Source organism: Talpa occidentalis, unplaced genomic scaffold, assembly GCF_014898055.3.
Source record: "Talpa occidentalis isolate TD23 unplaced genomic scaffold, MPIMG_talOcc4v2.1 talOcc4.4, whole genome shotgun sequence".
In the NCBI taxonomy this organism is placed as follows: domain Eukaryota; kingdom Metazoa; phylum Chordata; class Mammalia; order Eulipotyphla; family Talpidae; genus Talpa; species Talpa occidentalis.
In genome coordinates, this window is record NW_023604295.1 from 105,983,728 (window position 1) to 106,005,614 (window position 21,887).

Genomic DNA, 21,887 nt, shown 5'->3' on the forward strand with positions numbered 1-21,887 from the left:
AGGTTTATAACTCAAATCTTCTGAAATTTTGAGCTTAGCTTTATGTGAAGAAGGTCAGCACCTCAAACTATGGCTCTGGGGGAAAGCCAGTTTTTTGGAAAAAAAAAATTTTAGATTAAAGTAAAAATACACCTCCATTCAGTTAATGAATATTATTTAAATTTCCAGTGTGTGTAAGGCACTAGGGATAAAGATAAATTGTTACCCCCATTCAGGGATGCAGAATTTAATATAAAAGATAGAACATTAGAATATAATAGAAGCTTTACTTTGGGGAAAGATCCCTCATAAGGACTTCTTATTCCTCAAACTTATGCCTTGCCTTATTTAATACTAATAAATGGATAATATGACATATTTATCTATTGATTAATATCTATCAATATCTATCTGCCTGTCTTTAATCCCATTACAAATCACTAAATGCCATGTACCTTTAGGTTATCACAAGTATTCAAAACCACAAATGCCAAGAACCCATATCAGGTGGGATGGATGTTGTGATCCAGATGTGGGAAGATGTTATAGGAGCATGTAGGAGAGGCAACTCACACAGCCTCAGCAAGAGAGGGGCAGTGAAGGCTCGCTGGAGAGGTTAACATCTAAGCTGGAGCTCAGAAGACAGTGGGGGGAAGCCAGGTGTTCCAGGCATAAGCAAAAAAGAAGACATGAGACCAGCTACAATCTCTCTGATGAACTTAGTAAATTAGTAACGACAGCACAACACACACGCACATGTTCATGTACAAACATATTATTTACTATCATCCATGTCATTATAACCATTTAATTTATATTAACTCATTGAATTTTCCCAGTAAGTCTATGAAATAGGCACAACCAGTTCCTGCTTTTTACAGATGAGAAAACTGAGAACCAAAATGATTTTCTAAGATTGCATAGCTAGTATATGGCAAAACCAGGATTTGAAACCAGAATATTAGATTCCAGAATTTACACTGTTAACCCCACTGTTGTTAGCTAGGGCGAGAGCAGGAGGGGCAGCTGGTGCTATCATTGGCTGGAAGAGTAGATAGATCAACTAACTACAAAGATTAATTTATTCTCTTGAAAATTTTCAAAGACTACATGTCTAAACTGACTTCATTTAAGGAGTAAGACATTATCTTCAAAATCCAAATAAAGGAAATGAAGGTGATATAAGATCTGGGTGTGTGTATGTGTGTGAGGGGTGTCGGTGGTTACAGGAGGTGAATACAAAAAGCAGGAAACAGAACTCACACTGCATGATATTGATGATGAACTTTGTTAACAAAGGTTATTCTTGCACAGGCGACTGGGAGGCCATATTCATTGTAACCCTGATGATTTTGTAGATCAGAGGATTCCAGAAAAGAATAAGGAAATCAAATATTAGCTTTAAGAAAAATGAAAATATTACTTAGCTTCCCCAGATATTTGCTGTTGGTATTAATTTGACAAAATGAGCCTCAGTCTAAGATAAAGGTAATGATGTCCTTGGACAGCAGTTTGGAAGAAGATTATTCTGATATTAAAAAAGGAAATAAGCAAACTAATGACAAACCCTAGAAATCTGACTGTAGAACTGAGGATACCAGGATTGGGAGGCAGGAGTGAGAACAGACTGGAATGGGCTGTAGTGGAGGACTGTGGGTGCTTGGGTGGTGGGTGTAGTGTGATAGCAATGACTGAAGTAGGAGGGGAAGTGGAGACAGAGAGAAAGAGAGACAGATACACAGGGAAGGGACATCCAGAGATATCAAAAAAATCTCTTTAAAGCCTTCTGACATCTGGGGAGGTGAGAGGGATTGGAGATGGAATCAGTGGTCAATAGTCAGTGATTCAATCAATCATGTCTATGTAATGAAGCCTCTATAAAAACCCCAAAGGGTGGTGTTCCAAGAGCTTCCAATTTGGTGAACAAATGGATTTGCTTGGGTATGGAAGCCCTGTGCCCTTTCTCATACCTTATCCAGAGAGTCTCCTCCATCTGACTGTTCCTGATTTACATCCTTTCATGATAATCAGGTGATCTAGTGAGTAAAATGTTTCTCTGAGTTCTTTGAGCTGCTCTAATAAAATTAATCAAATCCAAGGAAGAGCGACCTCCCATCCAAAGCTTGCTGGCCAGAACCCTTGATGACAAGCTGGACTTAACCTGGCACCTGTCTGAAGTGGGGGTGGGGGTGGGGGGAGTCCTGTAGGACTGTATCCTTATCCTGTGGCATCTGACACTGTCTGCAGGTAGGCAGCTTCAGAATTGAGTTGGATGTATAAAACATCCGCTGCTGTTGGAGAATTGCTTGGTAATGTGTGGAAGCCCTCCCTTCCCCACACTGGCAACTGGTTGCAGAATCATATGTATATTTTGATACAACTTTTAAATACAACAGATTTCAGCCATTTCTTCTGCAGATCCTACTTGGGCAGCAACTCATTGCAGAACACGAGAATAAAAGCCACCTAACATATTTGAGACTGTGCCCATCCCTCCCTTCTCCACACTGCTATACGTGCAGTGTTCACAAGCTCTGTAAATGGCATTTCTTTCCACGTGGTTCTGCAGACAGGGTGCCCCCAGCAGAGCCTGAAAGGTCAGAGGAGGGAACAGGGACCAGGCCTTTCTGGTTGCTTCCTGTTCCTGCCAGAGCTACCAGGCAACCACCCTTACTCAAGCAGCAGCACTTGTTAATGGTGGTTGGTTCCCAAATGTTTGCACACTTCCAGACACAGCCTCTTGCATGCCCCTAAGAGATACCTGCAACAGGCAAGCCAACATCCAGGCCACGAGATCTGTGTCCAGCTCCCCATGTCCCCTGCCCTGAGCTCTGGAGGTAACAGCAGTAGCTGGCCAGCATCCCCTTCTCTGAGGTCCAGTTCCAATTCCTCAGGGGCCCTCTGAGTGCGCCAGGTCTAGAACACAGCTCTGGGTCCCTATTCCAATCTCCCAAATTCTGGTAAATCCAGCCTCTTCTCTTTGTTTCCTCCAACACAAGAAGGCAGTTGCTACCTGCAGTTGCTGCTGCTGTCCTACCTCCTTTGTTCCCTCTCTGCAGCTTTAATTCTCTAATATCCATTTAACCTACTCTTTATATTAAATTCTTTGTTCACATAACTATTGTGGCTTTTCTTTTCCTGATTGGACTCTAACACTACCAATACTAATACTGGTATTACCATATTCTTGAACTAAATAGTAATATTCAGACACTACATTTTTTTTTTTAAAGATTTATTTATTTATTTATTTATTTATTTATTTATACAAGCACTGGGTACAGTCAGAAGCACGGGAGTGTGAGAGAATTCACCAGAGCCAGAGCTGGGAGCAGAGCAGGCAGAAGGACCGAAGTACACTGCTGAGGGGAGCAGCGGGCGGCAGGAGAGGTCTGCGCGCCATGTGGGACCCTCCTCCAGTGGCCGGGGAGCAGCCGGGGATCGAACCGTCGCTGCAGAGGCTGCGGGCAGCTTCGCAACCCAGCGCTCAACCGCTGCACCACTGGGGAGGCCCTACATTTTTTTTTTTAATGGACACTGCACTTTTTTTTTTTTTTCAGTTTGTCATTCTGTATCTTTTATTTTATTTTATTTTATTTTTTAAAATAAATTTTAGTTTTATATTCCCCATACAATTGCAACCCCCTTATTTTGACCCCAATCCCTCCCTGCCCTGCCCCCCACCTCCCATAGAGTGTCTCTGGTTCATAGTTTTTTGTTTCACTTTCTTATAGTTATTCATTTTCCTGGTCCCTTATTTAAGTTTTCTAGATTCCTGCTATGAGTGAGACCATCCGGTATTTTTCTTTTTCTTTCTGGCTTATTTTGCTGAGCATGATCCCTTCCAGCGCCATCCATGTTGCTGCAAATTGCATGTGTTTATCTTTTTTGAATGCTGAGTAATATTCCATGGTGTATATGTACCACATCTTCTTGATCCAGTCATCTATTTTTGGGCATTTGGGTTGTTTCAAAAGCTTAGCTATTGTACACAGTGCTGCTATAAACATAGGGGTGCAGGTGCTCTTTGGAATTGATGTTTCTGTGTCTTTTGGGTAAATACCTAGGAGTGGAATTGCTGGATCATATGGAAGTTCTATGTTTAGTAGGTCCAGAAATCTTCACACAGCTCTCCATAGTGGTTGGACCAGTTTGCACTCCCACCAACAGCAGACACTACATTTTAATGAGGTCAGGAGGCTAGGTAGAGAGTGCCCACCACATGCACAGAATCAGCAAACTTCGGGACCCACTGTGTCTTGCATCTCCCATGGTGAGTGATGCTGTTTCCCAGCCACAGTGGAACTTGGAGAGGGGAGGTATAGCCAGAGGCCATGTAGGGGTCATGTGGATCTCACTATGAGACATGCACTGTCCAGTTCACCCTTTTCCCTGTTGTTTCCCAATAAACCTATTTTGTTGTTGGAATAACTGATTGCTTTTAAAGTCAGTAGCTCTACTGTAAGGGGAAAACAAAAACAAAAACAAAAACAAGAGGTCCATTACAACATCCTGCTATAGTTATTTATTGTCAACTGGTAGGTAAGCATTTTTCATCAGAATATTTTTTGGATCACTAATGCATACCTCCAGTGCTTGGCACACAGCCTAGCTGAGCGCAGACACCAGATCATCTTCCTTCTTTAAACAGATGTGAATTGTTTAAACATATAATACAAAATAAAGTCATTTTGGTCATGCAAATGTGCCTATGATATATAAAAGTTCACCACATCAAATATATGCAGGAAGAAAATAAGTTGCTGAACTTTGCAAAACTCTCTGTGCAGAAATTCTTAACAAAAGACATTTTCTGCCTTTTTTTTTTTTTTTTTTTTACTAATTTTTGTCCATGGGATTTCTTGTATTTTTCCTCTTACATTAGGGCATAATATCCATGAGCTAGAAATTCAGTGTGATGTGATGATTTATAATAAATATGTATTGGTCTTTGTCCATTATTCTGCTCACATAGCTCCCACAAAACCCATGTGATTTCTTATATGAGCACCACAGAGGTATCTTTTGTTATACTATTTAGTTTTGTTCCTAGTTCCTGAAATAGCTGCAAATCAGCAAAGGTAACATGAGTATTTTTTGTTATTAATAATAAGACCCTTTGAACCATGCCTGAGTTTGCCATCATGCCTCATTTAAGGACTGGGCTGAGCATCTTTAGGTGATTCCCTATTGTGCAAACTTAAATTAACAGTGGATTTTTAATGCTAGGGGCCGTGATGAACAAAAAATCATGAGATTAAATCAAGCACGGATGCTATCAGGAGATGCAGCAAAGATGAGCTCTGTGGCTGCTGCAGGGTAAAACGCTTCCCCAGGAAGATGCCGTTACAAGAGAGTTAAACTCTAAGACCCCCAGCTGGTGTCACAAATGCCCAGCACCTAGAAAACCCCACATGTCTGGGGACCACAGTGAGGCAGTGAAGCAGCAGAGGATTGAGAGTCGAGAAAACATTCAGGGGGTGTTTCTCCTTTACATTCAGTTAATCATTGACACAATTTAAAAATTGAAACACCAATATATTAAAATAAAACATCAAAAGTAGAACTCAGAGTATTTTAGTGTGATGAAAAAAAATACTATACTAAGAGAACACTTAGGCTCAATCTGTCACTCCCTGGCAGGAGGGCTTAGCTTCCTTAGGTATCTATAATTTTTTCTTTGGTATACTGGTCATGTACAACTTGCCCTTCCTCTTTTCAGACACTGATTATATATACAGAAATGTATGCGAACATCTCAAAATCACAATATAACTTTAAAGCATGAGAACAAATATACAGACCTGAATTTCTTCCTGCCCTCTGTCCCCACACACATTTCTCTGCGAAGACAGCCTGGAAAACTGTAAAGCGACTGACAATGAGCAGCCTAATAAAAAGCATTAGTGCCAGTTTCTATTTCCAGTTCCAAGCAAAATAATAATTTTCTGTAGCTGATACTCTTTAAGCATGGCAGGATATTTTTAAGATGACGATCTGTAGAATAGTATTAATTTTGACAGCTGCATTAAATATCTAACATGTTGCAATATAGTGCAAACCTCTAATAAGATCCGGTCAGGGAAGTCAAATATTCTCTTTCATTGACATCTGACATCTAAAATTTAAGACCTAGTGTGAGGTGTAAATAATGTTGTATAGGTCTTGGAGAAAGAGCTCTGCCCTCAAAGTAGACCGTGGGAGTGATGGGAATAATAGTACATACGAGCCACAGTGTAACTGCCATAAACATGCACTGCCATGTGTGATGGAGAAGCCAGTAGAATACAGAAGTTGGTCAAATGCTACTGCAGAAATAAAGAGTGTTAAGAGAGGAAAAACTGGCTTACATTAAAAAAAAGTCAAAATCGAAAGACAGTGAAACAACAGCCTATTTATAATAACAGATGTCTACAAATGTTAACAGAGTAAATCTGGGATTTTTCTGTTGTTGTTTTCATATAATATGATTCAGAAAATTAAAATATAGTTTGCATATAGCTAGAAAAGACCAAGTAGTGTGGGCGGGCATTTATATGTAAATAGTTGGACTTACAAGCCTATGTGAGCACAGAAACAGGTAGCACTGAGAGCCTAGGATGGAAATAGGGGTGTAATCAAAAGGAAGAACTCTGGATGGACACATATATGTAAGGATTATGGTTTCTAGAGTACTGCAGATCTGATGCTTCTCTCAATGATGCTCATCAGGCCAGGCCAGTGTAGCTAATAAATGGTATGTATATCCATCAAGTCCCAGCAAATCTAATAACTCACTCATATTATCAAATTGAAAAATACCTACTGAGAGAGGTGGAGATGCATTTCTGATGCCCCCTGAGAGAGACTTTCAATCCAGTCTTCACCATCCTGAGGTTTGGTCCCCTCAGATTGGGCAGCTAAGCATCTAGTCAACAAGGGCATCAGCTCCTACCTTGAAATGTCTCTAAGATGCCTCTTAACCTGATTGCTTTCCTTAACAACTTAGACCTCAGATTAGAAAGCATGAGATTTCAGTAATTACTTAGGAGCTATGGTAACTCTTTATGACAGATAAATCAGAAACTGCTAAATTTTCTGTCACTGGATCAATGTGTTTCTTCTTTTACAGCAAATTTAAAGAGCAAGCCCAAAGCCTTTAGATTAAAGAATCAGAAATCAGGAAGGTCTGTCTATTTGTTCCCCTTCCTGACCTCATCCTCATCAAGGATGAGGATAAACCCCAGCAAAGCCACACATTTCTGCAGATATTTATCATCCCTTTGTATGTATGTCTTGTGATTTGGGTAAGATCTCATTTAAAATAGAAATCAGTATCTACTGTTGCCCTTTTTTAGATGTATTACAAAGTCTTCTGCATGTGTGATGACAATGACACAATTATATTGTAATGGTGTTTCAAAACAAATCCAGAGTGTGTTATTACCTTAGTCCCAGTGGCTACTTTCACAGTGACAATCACTACACAGTATAAAGACAATGTTCGGAAATGGGGTTGGTGACTGGGACTCTGCTCAGAAGTAACAACTTCCATAACTACTTAACAAGTTGAACATTCAGGAGGCTCTGCCTTCCCCAGAGATCACCAGTGGTAATTGAAGGGCTACTTTAGTAATAGAACATCAGTGGAGAAAAGTGAAAAACATGGAAAAGGCCTGAGTTGGTCAAATGCTAGTAGGAAAAACTCATCTTATTAAGCAACTCAACTTTGTCACAAGATAAACTTCTGGGGAGACAGATGATTGTCAGAGCCCCCAGAAGTAAGGTGCGGTTCAGTGTGAACATGGTGGGGTGAAGCAGGAATGAGGAACATGAATTTGATTCCCTAAGGACCTCAGCGCAAGTCTTAGTTCTGCCACCAGATGGTCTTATTATGGAGCACATGCTCCTAAAACTTGCATGATTTTTTACTTGTACTCTTGCCCAACACACTAGGGTTTAGTTTGCTGATCAAAGATTTCAGGAGCCTGTAAGTTTATCTTCTGATAACCATTTCTAGAGAAAACAAATACAGGAAATAACTTAGCCTAGATAAGAACCCAAGAATTAAGAAGTATTGGAACCTGAAACCCACAGAACTTTCTGCTTCTCTGTCCATTTTTTGGTGGACTATAATAAAAAGTTTACTTTCATGATATCTAGAATGGTCTTACTTATACTTCCCATATTTCTGGAATATTAATCATTGGTTTTAGCACTGACAGTGAACACTGCCTGATGCTAAAATGCCTTTGCATTATAATCTCATAATGTAAAACTGGAAAGGGATACTCGAAAATGAAAACAAAATAATAAAAGTAGTGTAAACTCTGTTCTTTGTTCCCCTGATTTAGGGAAATGAGGCTTTTATCCTTCTGCCCCACACCTGCCACTGCGCCTAACTTCTCTACAGACAGGAATATCTCCAAGGGGGCCAGCTCCCTGGTTGCATGCACTAGAAGCAGGATGCTCTCTGAGTTCCCTCACCATCCCGTCTTCTTCCTACTCTTGAGAGGTGGGTGGGTGGTATTAGCATGCACCACCCATCTCCTCAATTAGTCTGCAAAGTCCTATGCTAAATAGGTCCTGAACTCAAAATTTAGAACCACTTAATAAAAGCTCTGCCATATAATTTAATATTATAAATAGCCGAGGTTGATACTTTTTGGTAGCAATGTATTTATTTTAACCACTTTTATGCAAATCTTTCTATCACATACTTTTTATGGCTCTCTCATTGCCAAAATAACACATTTTAAAAATTGAGAGAATGTAGGGACTAATTATGATAACACGTCATATGGAGCAGTGATGCTCTCCAGGGCTTAATGGGGTTTCTGCATTGATACTCGGGAGCAGGAGGTTGTTTCTTGTTTGGAGAACTTCTTAATCTCTTTTCTGCCCTATGCTGCTGATGGCAGTCACAGGAAAATCTTCTACTTTCTAATTTGCTGCTTTATTTGGCTTTGGGTTTAAAATAAATCAAACAGTAAGAACTGTTGAAGTCTTACCTAAAATAAGAAGAAAAGACTTTTCGGTCCTCAGAGAGGTCAGGTTTGGATAAGCCAGTTTGGTGATACCTATATCGAGAGCTCTCAGGCTGTCTTGGTTCTGACATGTGATCTGGAATGCTGGGAAGGACGTGCTGCACCTGTGGCCTCCTGCTAGTCCTTGGGCACCGGCCTGCTGACTGCCAGCCTTCTGCTTTTTAAGCAGGGCTCCATGAATCTATTTCCTTGCTGTGTGCTTGCTTCCTTGCTACTTCTTTTTCAATTATACTGAGTTCCTAATAGCTGGGATCTTGTAGCTCCCTCCACTGTCTGCAGCAACCCACACCTGCTTAAAATCTATGTAAAGCAATGCAGAGGTAGGGTTTGCATGTTTACATCATGCAAGAGGCTTTCTGTTCTAAGTGCCACAATTACGAAAGCCTCACAGAAGTAGGAATACGCCAGTTGAAAGAATAGTCTAATTTGCAGGCAGCTTGCATTGTATTTCATAAGAATATGTTTGACATTTTCAGCTTTTCTGTGGCAGTAAATTGCACTTCTCCTAGTAGCAAGAGTTATTAAGTCTGTGCCCAGAATAAGCCAGACTGTTTTGCAGGGTTTAATTTTTTTAAATTTCCTACTCCATTTTACGACTGTAAAATTTTACGACTCTTAGAATCTTTGGAGATAAAGCCTATATGGAAATAGAGTCTACTCTTTAATTTAAAACTACAAATATCATTTTCTTACCTTCAAAGGGTTTTATCATAATCTAATTTACAAAATTAAATAGAATACAGATTTCTGATTCTACATTAAAAAATAAGTAAGACAACAGATTTAACTTGAAGCTCTTAAGGCAAGTTGTAACTATTTCTTGATAATGGTTTTATAATATTTAATAGAATCTAGGATGCCATCACCATGGACCAGATGTTGGGTACTTTTAAAATCCTATGTTGAAGCTCTAACTGCATCCCCACCTACCCTACCTCAGTGGGATTGTACTTGGAGATAGGGCTCTATAAAGAGGTAATTAAGGTTAAATTAATTCATAAAATTTGGGCTCTGGTTCTAATGACCTTATAAGAAGAGGCACCAGAGGGCTCATTCTGTATCTGCACATAGGGAAGGTCAAGTGGGCACACAATAAGAAGGTGGCCCCTGAAAGCTAGGTAGTGGGCTCTCACCAGACATCAGATTGGCTGGCCCCTTGATCTGGGATGTTCAGCTTCCATAACTGTGAGGAGATGAACTTATACTGTTGAAACCACCCAGTCTGAGGTACTCTGTCCTGTAGCCTGTGCTTACAAAAACACCATCTATTTTGTAATGTGCACAATTCTTTTACCAAGAAAGTTGATGATACACAATTTTTCAAATATAGCTCCTAAGTAACAAAAATAATAAACAATATATAATGACTTGAGTTTTTTACAGAACGTTTTTCTTAGAAAGAACAATAGTGTACTTAATCATCAGATGGTTGTTTTATAGCATCTTAAATTGTTAGAAAATAAGATGTTGCACAGCTCACGCATAACAAAACTACAGTCAAAAATAGACAAATAGATGTAAAACCAAAGCTAAAATTTTGTTTGCATTGGGAAGTTAATTTCCTCAGAAATTAACTGAGATAGTGATGAAAGTGCCTGTCAAGGTAACTCTGCACTGACTCGCTAAGAAAATGAACATTTCTTCAATTTCTATCCTTTTATCCATAACCTTGGACATCTGGCTTATATCAGAATTTCAGATACCTCTCAAAAGTCAGCACCTTTCCCTTGGTCTCTCCTCTCTCTCTCATCTTTATCTATTTATCTATATCTTTATTTATTTATTGCATAGAAGAACTGGGGTGTAGGTCAGAGGTGAGGTGGGTGAGAGGATTCACCAGAGACACAGCGGGAAGCAGAATAGGTGGATTTGCTGAAATACACTGCTGAGGGGAGCAGCAGGTGAGACAGGAGAGGTCTGCTGTATCATATGTTGATCAGCTCCCTGACCAGGGATCAAACTCAGGCCCTAGTGGTGATAGCGCTGAGACTTAACCCCTAGGACAAAAGGGAGGCCCCTCTCTCCCATCTTTAGTCTCTTTCCCAATGACCTCCTATCCTCAGCCAGCACAGATACAGATTTCTCTGTCCTTAAATAGAAACAGAAACCTACACAAAATTACAAGCCATCCTAGTCCCTGCTTCTGGCCTCTAGAGGGGTCCACAAGTTTCACCTATTTATTTGTCTGTCATTCTGCTTTCATCTCTCTGTAGCCAGGATGCCATAGGATACTGTCTCCAAAGTCTCTCAGGTTTTCCTTCTACTTGCTTCTAGAACTAGATTTCATAGCAACATCACCTTTAAGGAAAACTGCAGTAGAATTCCACAGGCTAGCATTTTGCTCTGGGACCAGCCATTAGCATGTGGCACAGATATACTCTTTCTGAAGGTATTAGTCACTCAGGGGTCAGTTCTCCAGCACAAAGCCTCAAACAGCTGGTGTGCTGCTCAAAGGAAGGATCCAGGAAGCTGAGGATGGCATGAAAGGAGGCAGTAGCAGGTATATGGCAGAGACTGCTCCAGAATGAGAACCTCATTATAGTGCAGCCTGAGGTGGTAAGACCAAAGGAATTATCAGGTGTGTGTGTGTGGAATGAGCTACTATGAAATAGTAGGTGAAACACAAGGCCATTGTTGTCACTTTTTAAAAACTTAAGGACCAACCCTAAAGAAAACTTGTATAATTAGTTTCTAAGGATCAAGGACAGAGGTCCATTATGCGCCACTGTAGTCTAGTTTAAATAAACAGATTCAGAAACACAGGAATTGGTCACAGCCTTAACTAAAGTAGTCACTGCACAAAGATCAATAACCTGTATAAATATGTTTGTGATTACTACTATCTCTAATAAAAATGCCTATCTCAGAATATAACATAGTTTTCCCTCCATCTTTAAATTATTCAATTATTCTTCAATTTCCTGTTCTAATGGATGAATCATAATACACAGAGTGCTGGGAGTAATTCAAGATACCAAATACGTAGTTGAAAGCTTACAAGCTGACAACAAGTCTAGGGCATCCCTGTCTACAGCATGAGAGCCACAGTGTCAAGCTCACCTGCTTTTAGCTGCACAAGTGGTAGAATTTCTAGTAGCTTCTACTTTTCAGAGAATATCATTTGAAAGTGATATACTATATAGAAAACCATCAGCTTTATGCCAGCATATATCATCTCAATGAGAATAAAAATCTTCTAAAGGTACACACTGCCAGTATATTTCAAAACTCCCTAATCTGAATAAGTGGAATAGACAAATTATCAGACTAAGGATCACAATCTACTTTGGCTAATATAAAACCTTTAAAAATATATGGCTCAACATTGTCCTTGCAGGTTTTTAACACATAATGCATACTTGTGTATGTGTATATGTATCTATGTAGCTTTTTTAAGGGCATGACATATAGTCTAGCCCACTCTCCTGTAGTTCCATGTAGGAATTACAACAAGCAAAACAAGAGTGAAGTCTGAGTTTCTGTCAGACTTCAAGAGCTTTCTACATGCAGAATCCAGTCATTATCTGCAGTAGGAAAATTAATGGTAGAAGGTTGGAGGAACTTGAGGGCAAATGACCTTGCAGTTTTAGGATCTGCCATTTTCTCTGGTTTCAGGCCTCTCAATGGATTCTGTTGGTGCTGACCCAAGTCTTTAAAAAATATGGAACTGAATGTGAAGGAAGTAGGTAGCTCAGGATTTTTGATAGAATGCAGCTTTCTTAAACATGCTAGGAACTTGGGTGGAATTTCTGCACCTAAGGTACACTGTAGTTGACTGGATGTTTCAGCTGGGATTAAAATGACAGAACTGTTCTCATTTATTAATCCCCTTGATTTGGAGCTACATCCTATCACTTGACATGCTATTACCTATGCTCCTGAAGATTACATTTTCTACTCTAACACCAGGTATAGCCCTGTTAATTAAAAAAATAATTTTGTGCAATTTTTTAATAAATATCTTGCATTAGTGTGAAACAATGGTTACAATTGATGAACCAATATTGGTACCTTACCATTAACAGATGTCCACAGTTTATATTAGTGTTTACTCATTGTATAGTATAGTCCTATGGGTTTGGCCAAAAGCAAAATGTCATCTATCCACAATTACATTGTCATACAGAATAGTTTCACAGCCTCAAAAATCCCCTGGCCCCTCTTATTCATTCCCCCACCAAAAAAAAAAATCAAGCAAAAAACCCCAACCTCTTCACCATTGATCTTTTCATTGTCTCTATAGTATTCCCTTTTTAGGCTATCACAGTTGGAATCATATCATACTTAGCCTTTTCACACTGGTTTCTTTTACTAAGCAATTATACATTTAAGGTTCCTCCATGTCTCATCACTGAATAATATTCCATTATATGGATATACCACAGATTGTTTATCCACTTAGCTGCTTAAGGACATTAGTTAACTCTAGTTTTTGGTGATTACAAACAAAGGTGCTATAAACACCTGTGTTTGGAGGCATTTGTGTGAACTTGCATGTTAATTTCAGTCCTCACTGATAAAGGAACAGTTTGAGAACAGACTTGCAGACACTGTTTATTCTGGGCAGCTATAACAGTCACTTTAGGTCTACTTTTTTCAAAGCCCTTTAAAAACTTTTTGGCTCTCAGCTACCATTTCTTTTTTTTTTTTTTTAAGATTTATTTATTTATTTATACAAGCAATGGGTATAGTCAGAAGTGTGGGAGGGTGAGAGAATTCACCAGAGCCAGAGCGGGGAGCAGAACAGGCAGACTGACAAAATACACTGCTGAGGGGAGCAGCAGGCACGGCAGGAGAGGTCTGCACGCTATGTGGGACCCTCACCGGTGGCTGGGGATCGAACTGGTGCTGCAGAGACTACGGGCAGCTTCGCAGCCCAGCACTCAACCGCTGCACCACCAGGGAAGCCCTCAGCTACCATTTCTTATAGGCAGAAAATTTATGCAGGTATACCTTCTGAAGCTTGGATACAACTGATGACCAAAAGTTTAGCAAGTACTTTCAAACCTGCTATTATAGATGAACCAGTTTCCTCTGTTGACCCCACAGAGGGCTGACATCTGCCATAGAAAATCAAAGACAGGAAGCAGTTCTCATCCAGTAAATATGACAACTCCATGCTTTTACCCAAGCATGTCAGCTTTACTTTCCAGTACTGTAAATCCCTGTTGTAAATCAAATTACTTAGCAATTCAGATAAAGAGTTATATTTTGATGCTTCTGTTTCTATAAAAGGATTACCTAAGTTTAGATCAGATGCATTAATGCTATTGACATTGCCCTTCTGATCTCTACTTCCACAACAGAGGAGGAATATTTTTCTCTGTACCTGTAAGGTTCACATTTTGCTGTAGCCTATTTCATCTCAGGTTCCAAATCAACAGATGGCTGTTGATTCTGTTGCCTTCTTCCTGTGTTACAAAGATGTTCTTGGTCACATGGAGGCTTTTGTTGTTCAGCCTCATGGGGAGCTTCTGGTTCTTTGTGCTGCTGAAGGCTATTTACTTGACCCATAGTCTGGCATTCTAGGTATCAGTCCTTTTCATTTAGAAACATCTGTGGTCAATGCATCATAGAAATTGTGCCAGAAGAAAAAAAAAAAAAAGCTTCCTTTCTTTTCCTCTGTGTGTGTGTGTGTGTGTGTGTGTGTGTGTGTAGGAAGGAGGAAATTTGAGAGCCTCGGTACTTTTTGCAGACAATCTTTAGATGGTGTGTAACAACTGCTTTGCCTGATGAATTCTGCTGAGGCAGAGTTGGACTCTGGTCTGACAAAGTCTTGTGCCAATGAAGTATGGCCAGGAAGATCCTGCAGAGGAAGAGAGTGTTCTTTCTCTTCTTCATTTTTAATTTCTTCATTCAAAAATCAATATTGTATGTATATATCCTGAAGTAAGGGAAGCAAAAGCTAACAGAGATAGATCACACACTTATGTTTATAGCAGCTTTATTCACAATAGTCAAAAGGTAGGCACAATCCAAGTATCCATCACAAATGAGCCAGTGAACAAAATGTGATATATACATACAATGGAATTTGATTCAGCCTTCAGGCAAAACTCAAACTCAGGCTACAACACAGATAAACCTTGAGAACATTATATTAAGTGAAATACGCTGGTCACAAAAGGACAAATACTGTATGATTCCACTAATATGAGGTAATGGGAAAAATCAAATTCATAGAGACAGAAAGTAGATGGTCATTGACAGGGGTGGAATGGGAGATACTGTTTACTAGGTAAGGTTTTAATTTTGCAAGATGATAAAAGTTCTGTGGATGAACAATGTTGATGGCGCACAACAATGTGAATGTACTTAATGCCACTGAACTTCACACTTAAAGACAGTTAAAGTGGTTTTTAACTGTTTTATGTTTGTTTTGTATATTTTGTCACAATTTAAAAGAATTAGGGTTGCCGTTAATGCAATTATGCAATATAACTAGCCCCTCGACCTGGCATGACCATAAGTCCCGGTGGCTGGGGGAGTCTCCAGTTGTGCAACTTCTTTCCGTGCAATCACTGGTGGTGCCCCTTTCACTCTCAGAAGTGTCCTGGAGTGAACAAGTCAGTCACCCTAAATCTAGTTCACAACTGCATAAACCATTGCATTGCCAAGTTTGTTTACAAAAGCCTTAGCATTCAGAATGTGCCTGTATTTTCTTGAATTACTCCAATTATGAACTCAATGTCCTGTAGAATGCTACAGGCTGTGGCCTTTTTTCCCCCTAACATACAACAATACCCATTTATTAGCACACACTTCTGTAGGTCAGAAGTTGGACACAACATGGCTAGATTTTCTGCTCAGGGTATGGCAGGATACCCAGCTGAGCTCTCAGTTTCTAAATGAACTTCTGTGGGAAAATCTGATTCCAAGTCCATTCTTGGACTTAAATTCTTTTTTTGTGTGCTTGTAGAACCCAAGTCCCTGATAAGACTAAGGCTGCCCTTTCTTGCTGACACCCTGAACATTTTCCCCTAGCTTTTTTCAGATTACTGATCACTTTCTGAACATTAACATACCAAATGAAGCCCTTTTCTAATTTCTTTAAACACTAAAACAAACCCTCTTGCTTCTAACAAACTCACTTACTTCAATTTCTGTGGGTGAAAGGGAGCAGAAAAAGGAAAGGTGTGGTCCTAGACAGCTGCTATTTTTTGTCACTTTTGGCTGCACTTTTTGCTGTTAAAAATATCAGCAGATATTTCTGAAGTAAAACATCTGTTTATGTTTTAATTAACTCCACTTTCTACCTCACTATGAGAGAATACACACCTTCTCTTTGGAAAAGCCACTGTTCTCCATACTCAGGATGAAAGTGTCATGTTAAGGAACCTTTATTGCTGTTTCCCTCAGACCATCAGCCCCTCAAAGGCAGAGCACCCATCTTTAGCTCTCAGCACCAATCTTAGTACAAAGGATGTTCTTAATATCTACTTCTTGAATCAGTGGATAAATATGTCACCTAATGATCGAATACAGGTCTTGCTTGGTTGTCAAGTTTTGCTTAAAAATGGTCCCTGTTCTGTCTATCCATGCACTCCTTCAGTTGGCACATCAGTGATCTACCAGAGAAATTTCATATTTGAATGTTCTTTATAATACACTTAGGAAATCAAAAGATTTTAGTTTTCAATCCATTAGAGGACTTGTGTCCTATAATTTACTATTCAACCAAGCACCATATAACTAAAGACAAGAACTCATCTCCCTTATCATCCAAAGGGAGGAAGATCTAGGTTTTTCTCTTGAATGCTTAATCAAATATGAATGAAAGAAAAAAACTCGGGGAGAAGCTGGAATTAGAGAGTTCATTAATGAAAGATCAACACTATGTAGCTTCCCCATATAATTAATCAAACAATAATAATTTAATTCAAACAGGTCTTTCCTAAAAATACTCTATAAGTGGGGTTTAGGGACCACACTGTGGTGGGGGCTTGAGATAGACCACCGTGGATTTGTCTTGAAGCTGAATTTAGTGAGCAAAAGTGCTGTTTTTATCTTGATATTTGGTGGCATGGTGTGGAGTAGCCAAATTGGAATCAAAGAACATCTTCATGTAATAGTGTGGTTTACCCCATGTAGCATTTGTATTTCTGCATTTAACGCATCTACCAGAGAAGGTATCTGAATGGAGTCTTACTTTTTGAGACAGGAAAATGATTTAAAAATTATATATGTAGTTGACTGACAGATTCACTAAGTAATTCCATTTGTTTCAGCTACTCTTCTCTCATTTTCTAGCTCCAAACATCAGAGGCAAAGAAAAAATTATTTGATTCTCTCATCAAGACTAATTCCTTGATGTGCTAATGTAATCTCTGAGTGCAGATACACTGATAATTTGTTACTTTGCAAGAGTAGCGATGCAATCATGTCTACTTTAAAAGGAATCTGGCAAGCAACAGGGTATAAGTGATTAGAATGAATTCAAGCTCTTATTTTAATCTCCAATTAACAGGGCAGTTCTATCTTTGTATTCCTCAAAAAACAAAACAAAACAAACAAAAAAACCCAAAACCAACCCACCATGAAAAGCACAGAACAAAGAAAGATTCAGTAGAAACACAGATAATTCAACTAAGGAGGGGACCAGCTTGCCAGGGGCTGTTATAGCTTCAATCGGACACAACTGTTTATTCTAATTCATTAAAACAGGTAGACTGTCTGGGACTTTGGTGGGAAGGTCTCTGTAAAAATCATTTTCCTAATATTTTACTTTGACTACTAAGCTGAAACAAAGGAATAGTATTTCATATTCAAATAGTACCACATGCAGAGGCAGGTGTTTGGTAATTTTTAGTTATTTATTTGCTTGATGCTTTTTCCAGCAATTTCAACTGCAGTGACGGTAATATCCATCTGTTTGAAATGGAAATTGGTTAGCAACTAGATCCTTTTTTTGAGTCTTGCAATATATCATCTACCTGCTTTGAATGAAATATTCTAGCTAAATCTCTGATGAAATACATTTTAGATGTGTTAAACGTGATGGAGTGTCACTCTGCATTCATTCCAATCCTCTTGAAGTATGCATTCTTCTCTGAGACTGAAAGCTTTAACTACATTTCTCAGAGGCCCTTGCTGCTAAGATTCCAGGCACAGATTAGGTTTGGCCAGTGAGATAAGCTGGATGAGAAGTGAGGTGGAGGATACACACAAGGAAGACATTTGCTAGCTTTTATTTATTTGTTTATTTTGGTAGCCATGTTTAGTCACTAGCTTCCCGGCTAAAATGGCACTTTGTAGTAGCTTCTTGATCCAGACTGAGCTGGAGGGATGACTCCAACACAGCAGGGCTCACCTGGTGCCCCAGGGTCACCGCCATCATTGCCACAGTCTGGAGAGTTTCTGTTATCTGCAACCTCACTGACAGAAGAAAGAGAAGGGAGAGATGAGCATATTCAGTGCACCAAGACAGCAGGTAATGCCTGGGGAGACCCGCAAAAGGGGAAAAGATTGTGCTTACTGGAAATATGCATCTCTGTGTTAAAGCAAAGTCACAAAAGGTTACCCAGAAAGTCACAGGCTGTACCATCCAGAACTACCCAAAGCAGGGTCAACACTCCTTCGGGCCTAAGTTGAGGCCCAAAATAAATGGTACCAGGTGAGAAAATAACCATGGGACTCATAGGAGGAGAGAGAGAAAACATTAAAAAAAAAATGACAAATATGGGATAGAGAAAAGAAAAAGAAGGGGAGAAAGACTGGAACAGAGAATAAAGAAGAGAATGAAACAACGCATGGCGTGAAGAGGATCTTACACCATATGCAAACTACTCCATGGCCTTGCCTGGGTGGTGCCAGAGTGCAACCCACCAAGGTGAAGGCTGCCTCCTGCCATTGCCCTGCAGGGCCTGGGAGAGTCGAGGGTTCTCAATGATAGATTCTAAAAGTTTTCATATCAGAAATACAGGTGAATCCATCCTCTTTACTGTTCTTTCTATAAACATACAGTCAAACTGTATAAACATTCACATTTGTGTATATCCTATTATCCTACATGTAGTCCAGCTAGATATATAGATGGATGATTGACAGATAGATTGACTGATTGATGGATAGGAAGGCCCCGGAAATATAAAAAATATGTCTGTATACAAAAATCTGTTAGCTGAAAAATGGTTTTAAAGTCAGACAGTAATGCAAAATGCTAACAAACTAGTCAATGATAGTAAATACTGGTTTAATTTCTAAAAACTGAGAGATTATAAATATCACCTTTGTAATTCAACACAGTAGTTTGAAAAAAAGCTTAAGGTAAGATGTTTGCACCAAACAATTGAGCTCTACTGAGACTGTAATTCCTAACATAAATGTAAGTATGTCTCCCAGCCTGGGCTATTGTCCCATAATTTCTGTTCTAGCCTCTCACATGAAACACAACTCTCACCTACTTTAGGCAGCCTCTCCCTTCTTCAAAAGTACCTGTTCTCTCCACTGTCTTCCCTCCCTGGGGGCAGCACAGACTCTCTATCGGAGTTGTTCTTCCTTCCCCAAGAACCTTTACTCCCCCAATACCACTTCTTTAAATAAGCATTTCTGGCCTCCCTCACTCCATTTCACTTTTGATATGTTTCCACATAGCACTAGCACAATTGTAATTATAGATTTACCTATTTTCTACCAACAGGTCTTCATTGCATGAGGGTTAGGTCTGTTTTTCTTGCTATTGTATCCTGAAAGCTTAGCCTGGTGCCTTAGGTGTCTCAGGAATGCTGAAGGGTTGAAACACTAATGAATGTTATTGTTGTTTCATCCCCAAAGTCCAAATAATCTATTTCTTGAATGTAACTGTCCATGAAAAAACGAGGAATTATTCTCCATTTAAGGGTCATGCTTCTAGTGGCATTAACAGAAATCAGCTAATTAAATGTTTAAACTCTACTTTAGAATTTCAGTTGGTCATCTTCCTCCTTCCTCTACTAGCTCATTATGTCCCAACGCCATCACAGGTAACTTCTTTAATCTAATAATCTAAAGGCCCAAAGTAGGAGATGAGGTTTAGAATGTGTGAGCCTCTAACTCCCAAAGGACATGGACTTCTAAGAGCCTATATATGCTATCTCATATACTGTAAATGTACTAAGTATACCAGAATGGAGAGATAGTCCTTTTATCCAAACATTCAATTAAATGTTAATTATGCAGCTACCTGTCTGCAGCCCTCAGGAGATATTTAAGTCAACATATTTCTACATCATTTCAACGTGTTTCTGCTCACAATGTGCCAATGGATTACTGAGTGTTTTACACCAATTATTCCATTTGCTTCTCATACCACCTTAGGAAGTTATCATTACTGCCTTTTCACAGACAGGAAGTGACTTAGAGCTGGGATTCACTCCAGGGATCTACTTCAACCTCTAAATTCCTTTTCGACAGGTTAGAAGTTTCTCTGGATGGAAAATAGGTAACCAAGGTGAACACGGATGCTAATTCCTTTTGAACACCCCTTACCTAAAGGTTCTTTGTAAGGTACCTACCTAAGATCTCAAGAAGAGAATCACAAAAGCTGAAGGACATTCAACTGTCCATTTAGCATCATTATACTGGCAGCCCTACCAGAATCAATCTATGCCAGCATCAGGCTCCATATTCAGTTCCTTCTGTCTGTCCTTAAATAAATCCCCAGTATCTTAATACTTTCATTCCACTCCTCTCAAAACACTTCCTAATTTATCTCTAAGATTGCACAGTCAAGAGCTGACAGCCTTGTCGCAACAAAGCATTACACCAAGAACTAAATTACAGAGAGAGCTTGATTCAATTCCTATGTAAAATTACAAATTGCAATATCAACCTGCAGCAAACACAAAGATTTAGTTGGTTTCTTTCTCAGCATTGAAATCCTTTGTATTACCCAGTTTGTCTGGCCCTTTGTATCCTCTTCAAAGCTGTAGTGGAGAGAATATGTTTCAAATCATGAAAACAAGTTCCCTAAAGGTGCATATGCATTCTTTACAATTGAAACTCACTTAAGTATTCACATACCCACCTACTGGAAATATTATAAGCATTCATACCTGATTAAGGTCCTCTTAAACCCCATTAAGATTTGACTTTAGAAGATACACATAAACAGAAGATTTGAGATTTATTAGGAAAGTCTACTTTCATTTTAAGGCAGAGTTAACCATGCAGACATGGCATTTTCAACCTCACATCCCTCTGGTAAGTAAAATTTTATTAAAACCTTTGAACTACCTTTGTGCTTTAGATATATTAAGACACACACAAAGGACAAATTCTTTCCAAAGAACATCATTATGAGTAATTGAATCTTTCTAGAAATAGGATTTCTTTTGAATTAAGAGAAAAGTCTATAGGGAGCTCCTGTCTCAAATCTGACCAAATGCATTAATGAAGCAGCAGTTCTCTGGAGCAGTTTCCTCAGCGATACTTTTCAGCTTGGCATGGTCTCCTCTAAAAGAAGTTCCATGCTATCAGTGGCCATCAGTCATTTTCATTCTTCTCAAATAATCCTCTATCTGGGCGTCTCTAGCACATGTCTCACCAACACTGGAGAGTCCCCCACACTAAAATTTCTGCCAGGCATCAAGGACAGAAAAATGGACAATTCTCCTGGCCCAAGACTTCAAAACAAATTAACCTCTATTAGCCAACAAGAATGCTAATGATCACATGAATAGTAGCACTTTCAAAGTCAAGGAAAAGGGGCTTCAATGCCAACCCTTACCTGTAATACTGTCAATAATCTTAACCTCAAAACAATATAGCTCTTTGCTCATAGGAAAAGCTCGTATACATTTCAATACATGAATACCTTTGTGCTTAGATGTTTACAGGCTTATCTTTCTACATAAAGCACTGTATGCTTATCACATCTATCACAAAGAACCTGGTAATACAAAA

General features: G+C 39.2%; 1 protein-coding gene and 1 long non-coding RNA gene across 5 annotated transcripts in view; one reads left to right on the forward strand and one right to left on the reverse strand.

The window, feature by feature from the left end:
- Positions 1-21,887, forward strand: part of LOC119257768 (uncharacterized) — a 203,181-nt gene that overhangs the window by 49,421 nt on the left and 131,873 nt on the right. The window lies entirely within an intron of this gene.
- The window catches only part of TRMT9B (tRNA methyltransferase 9B (putative)), a 44,790-nt gene that overhangs the window by 22,097 nt on the left and 806 nt on the right, over positions 1-21,887 (reverse strand). The window lies entirely within an intron of this gene.